We start from the raw sequence: 6,000 nt of genomic DNA on the forward strand, positions 1-6,000 counted from the left end.
TTATATTGGTCCAATTAATTATAATTATTTAGGTAGTAACAGGTACAAATTATATCACCACTCTCCGCTACACCATGGGGACGACGATATCGAATTCATTAGGTACAATACTATAGCTACTGGATTTTACAAATAAAAATCCCAGATCTGATGGTGCTAATTACTATTGATGAATAACACCTAAAAACCTTCTAAACCAACCGACTTTGAGCAGCTATACCTCGCCGAAAGATCAACGAAAGTTAAACATTTTAAAGTGAAAATTCATGAAAAAAATGGTTTTATAAATTTATTCAATTATTAATGTAGATTGCCATTTGAAAATCAAAAGTAGATAGTTTTTCACTATTAAATATAAGATTGAAAAAATTTTAATTTCATACAATTATAGAAAAACATGTATCTAGAAATTTGAAAAAAAAAAAATCAGTACTTTTTAAGAAAATGCGTGTTGTTTGATAAAAGAATCACTCTGTTTATAAATAATAATAAAGAATTGATAAGATTATGTATTATCCTGAATAATAAATAATATATAATTTTTAATTTTATCATCAACGAATTGTTTTATTCAGACATGCCATCAATAATAATTATTTGTTTACACTAACTTAGTTAATTTCTTACTAAATCAGGTATTACCTTTATTGACTAGTCATTGTTAACATTGACTAAATATCATCTTTTCCAGTACCTAACATCAATTTTATATAGTAATACATATTGATACATTAATTTTTCATTTAATAAAAAAAATAATAAAATATAATATTACAGAGTCAAATTGTTTTACCTAGGTATATAAAACAAAAATTGTATCATTAAACATTAGTTTGTAAAGGAGTTAGAATAAACACACTACACTTTTATGTATACCCAAATAACTTTTAACTAATCAATTTACAATGATCCCAAAATTTTTTTTAGTTACTATATTATGCTATATCTTCAATATTATAATATTTATTAGTTATTTGTAAAAAATTATATATATCTATATATATATATAGATATATATAATTATGTTATGATTAAAGAAAAGTAAAGTATGTGTGTTAAAATACTACAATGTTGTTCGTTAACCGTTACGTACATTAAGTTAAATTCACATATTAATTCGTTCAGAACTGAATAATATGTAATTACAAAATCATATAGTAAAACAAAAAAAAAATAATAATAATTAGTCATTAATAACTTCAAAATAAGTCCAAAGTTTGAAAAAACAAAAAAGCCCCTTAAAAAAAAAATAGTATAATCATAATTTTAATAGTGGTATCAGTCTAATATGTTTTTTTTTTCAACACCATATCTAACAACATATTTTATCCATTATGTTCCTATAATATTATTCCAATATATTATTTTTGCACGACATTGTCCAACCTAACACTCTGGAGTATTAATGTCCGATTATTACTCAGGATTATGGTAAAATTCCTTTATACTAAACAGTCATAATTTCGGTTAGATACTCTGAGTAAAATCTAAAATAATTATATTAATTATTACGAAACCATTTTGCATAACAGTTATAATAAAGTTTCAACAAAAAAAATAAATAAATAAATAAAAAAATATGAAATCATCTGATATAATATTATACACGAGTAACTGTTATCCAAGTAGGTATTCATGATCATTAGAACATGATAAAAAAAAACGATAATACGTTTTTAAAATATATTATAATATTATACTTTTTTTCTGAATAAAAAATATAAAATATTATTATAAAAATTGGAAAAGGTAAAAATAAAAAAATAAGAACAAACAGTTATGTAAATCGGAAAGGACTGATTTATTTTGTGGTGTCAATACTGATATAAATTGTATTATATTATTGTATTGTTTAGGCTATGGCATTTTTGAGTGTGTGATTGATTGACTACATGAATTAACAGTTCTGAAACAAAAAATAAAAAACAAATATCAATTAAAATCTACATTTCAATACCGTAAATAGAAGTAATCATGAATTATAACATATTATTTTAGAACACACAAAATACTATGTGATAATAATACTATGATATTGCTACATGAGAAGAATAATTAATGCATTATTTGTACATTTCAAACAACAACTATATAGGTACCTATAATATGTACTGTTATCAAAATTTGTTAGGTTAAAATTCGTAAAAACTTGTTTTTATTGGCCTTTTATGTAAAAAAAAAAAATAGCAAAGTCAACTTTTATATTTGATTTCACTTTTTCAAAATACGAATGGTTAGTATATGATCAACCATTACAAAACAAAACATACAAATACATACAATTCCGATTCGCATTACAATTAATGGAGTTTACTTTGACAAAGTTAAAATTTTCGATCAAAAATAAAATCAATAAAATAAAATAAAAACCGTTATGTAAGTGTGTATGAATGTAAATAATTTTTACATTTTTACATTTTACTTAAAAACTACATTTTATATATTTGAAAAATTATCGATATATTTAGTGTACCTGTTGTGATTATAAAAAAAATATTAATTTTCATTTAACAAAAATCATACCTAACTATAACTGTATTTTAATTTTATATAGAAAATCATTTGTACTCACCATCAATTGGTTAGTGGCTGGGGTGGCCTTGGCGACAATTTTGACGGCCTTGGCAGATTGGACTTGTCCGACGACAACGATGTTCATGGATACCTTTTCAGCGCCCATTTTTGATTTGTTGGTTGGTTTTTGTGAGTAAAGTGAAAACTGAAAATGAAAAATATAAACAAAATGTTATTAGTTTGATATCAATGGAAAATACAACTTTTTTCATTTTGTACTCACCAATGAATAGATCTGCACAAAATGTTGTGTTATGCCGGAATCGAGATCTCGGTTGTCTTTATATACTGTGCTGGCCGATAGATGAAAGTGGGGTCTACGTGGCGCGTGGCGTGATTTGATAATGATATTATTTTTATTTTATCATACAGAGATCATATTTTGTTGTAAAATATTTTTTTATCACGACAGCGGTGTATCAAAAAATAATAATAATTTCAAAATTATTAAAATTTGGACATAATTAAATGACGAATAACGAAGTTCATTCATTTGTTATTATTTAAAAATATTATTTATAGAAATTACATTTTTAGGTTTACTATAAATTGTACTTTTTACGATGAAATTTTCAAATTGTTGGTATTAGTATATTAATTATAAATTAATACTTATTTATTATACTATAAACCTATTAATTGGATCAACTTATCTTAATATTAAAATTTAAATGACTTACTTAAATTGTAATATATATAAAAGAAAAACATATCATGAAATGAACTTAGTAATACAGTTAGTCAGTTCTATCTCCACTAAGAACCGTCTTTTGTATACAATCATGCATGTATTCCCACATTTTTACTCATTACATTTGTAATTTTTACTGCGGATCTGTAATAAATATTTTTTATTGTAGTTATGAATATACTTGTAATTAATTTTCTTGCAAATCCACAAACTGATTATCATACATATTAAATAATTCATAGAATTTTTCGTTAAATAGGTATCAATTTGGACCGTGAAAACGTTTCTCAGAATTTTTCTGCTTAGTCGTGTAATTTTATGTTTTTTTTTATAAACAATTTTCGGGTATAAATTCGACGAAAACACGTATTAGATATCTGAGCAAATGTTATACCACATCAATATAACATCAAAATAATTATATTTATATGTGTTTATGATCGGTCCCTATGTAATATGATACACACTTCGTTCCGACGTATTAGATACCACATGAGGTATCGTAGTAGTTTACAGTAAATAATTATACATTTATTGTAAACTTTTGCTTAAGGTAATTATGATTGTCCGTACCTATCGAAAACAAAAAAAAAAAAAAATACAGTGTACTGATCTACAGTCGATGGTATCATAAACAATAATGATATTATAATATTTTAGAATACATTAGTCACTAGTAGCAAACGGGTAGGTTTAGTTTGTATTTTGATCGACATCGAGTGTTTTGACCGCAGTACTGTATAATAAGATTTTTGTTGCCCGCCTAATATTTTTAAGTATTTTTACAACAAATCCTATATATATATATATATATATTAAATCCGCGACTAACTTAGTGTAAATGACAACAAACGACGACAATTCTCGTCGGCGTCCGCAGTGCGGCACGATTACGGTCATTGACGTTTTCGTTTACGTTAAGGGATGAGAAGAAGGTAATTTATATCCGTGACGATATCTGTTAATATCAATCGCGTACCTTCAACCTTTATTCGGATATAGACTTAAGTCTTGGATATTAAAGTAATACATTTGAGTCGTATACACTAATGCTACCGATATAATATTATGTTCATCAAAGTTTGTTTCTGATTCGGTTTTTTATGGTTTACAATTAGGTACTACAATTATTGGCGTTATGTTTTAAAATTAATTATTTTAATTTTGATTTTATTTTACTATCATAGTTTTTAGAATTATAATGTATAATGTATCAAAAGTATTAAAATATTACCGACAAGTGAAATATCATCACCATTTATATTAGTGTAATTTTTACACAGTTATATTTTCAAATTATTCTGTATATTTTGAGTTATTCTACACAACTGAATTTGTTTTTTCAAGTATTTATTTTAAAACATCAATAAAAAATGTTTGTGTCCAAAAAAACATTAATTTGTAATACAAGGATTATTTTAAGTTGTTTTATTGAAGTTAAAACAAATCAAAAATCGTTGATCACTGTTTTTTTTTTTTTATTATTATTCAATCGTTTAAAATTCAAATTTTTATGAAATATGTCAAAATTACCAAAAGTTCAAATTATTTTATAATTAAAAATGTATAAAAAAGTAACTATTTATTAAATATTATATACACAGGAGGTAAATTTTTAAATCACAGTATTATCCATCGTATGATGAGTAGGTAAACAAATCGCTTTTAAACGTCTTATCAGCTATGAACCAACAACAATAAAGCTTGTTACAATCACGCCACCTGGCGCTACTCGCTTTTTAACATCTTACGACAGAGTATAAAAGGAAGTACTGGTGTTCCATTAAAGCATAACGCAATTTTTGTGCAAATTTATTCTTCAGTGAGTTATAATATTATAATATACTAAATATTATATTTATATTAATTAATTTAAACCATTCATATTTTATATATTTTTCTTTTAGTTTTCACTTCATTCCACGAAAACAAATCAAAAACCAAAAATGGGCGCTGAAAAAGTAACCATGAACATCGTTGTCGTCGGACAAGTCCAATCAGCCAAGGCCATCAAATCGGTCGCCAAAGCCGCCCCAGCCACCAGCCAATTGATGGTGAGTCAATAAATGAGTCAATAAATTGTATAAAATATTTTGAGTACAATTTTGATTAATCTTTAGGTATTTATTTTTTTTTGAATTCGTGTTAATACTTTGTTTTTTTAACAATATTTATTTATTACTTATTTAAATATGTCCATATTGCGTATATGTGCGTGTACATATAACATTATCATTTAATCTTTGTTTTTTTTTTTTTTTTTAATTGAGTTTAAACTCGTGTGGAGCCCTAGGAATTATCTTATTATAAATTATTACACCTCAAACATTATACAAAGTAATTTAAAGTTTAAAAATAAAGATTTTTAACTAAAACACACAAATAAAAGAATCAAAATAAAAAATTCAATATTATAATAAACAAACAGCAAAAATTAGCAAACAAATTGATTATAAAATATATATAATATATATTATATATATACATTATACATAGTTGTTTTTAATTATGATATTTAAATGATGTATTATCGTATTCATGTTGAAACAAATGGTGATAAATATTGGAAATTTACTTCTTTAGGCATTAATGTATTAAGATCGATAAATCGATTATTTTCATATGTTTTGAACAAACGGATCGTATTAATAATATGCATTTTTATTATGATTCATTTTTAATGATGTATTATGGTTGAATAAAAAGTATTTTAATAGTTCATAGTTACCTACATT

General features: G+C 24.4%; 1 long non-coding RNA gene across 1 annotated transcript; it reads right to left on the reverse strand.

The window, feature by feature from the left end:
* Window positions 1-1,777: 1,777 nt before the first annotated feature.
* Window positions 1,778-2,946, reverse strand: LOC126550542 (uncharacterized). The gene is made up of 3 exons (XR_007604655.1): window positions 2,798-2,946; window positions 2,573-2,719; window positions 1,778-1,906 (listed from the first exon to the last, which is right to left on the reverse strand). It is a non-coding gene; the product is annotated as an uncharacterized LOC126550542 (long non-coding RNA).
* Window positions 2,947-6,000: the final 3,054 nt, after the last annotated feature.

This window comes from Aphis gossypii, chromosome 2, assembly GCF_020184175.1.
Source record: "Aphis gossypii isolate Hap1 chromosome 2, ASM2018417v2, whole genome shotgun sequence".
Classification (NCBI taxonomy): domain Eukaryota; kingdom Metazoa; phylum Arthropoda; class Insecta; order Hemiptera; family Aphididae; genus Aphis; species Aphis gossypii.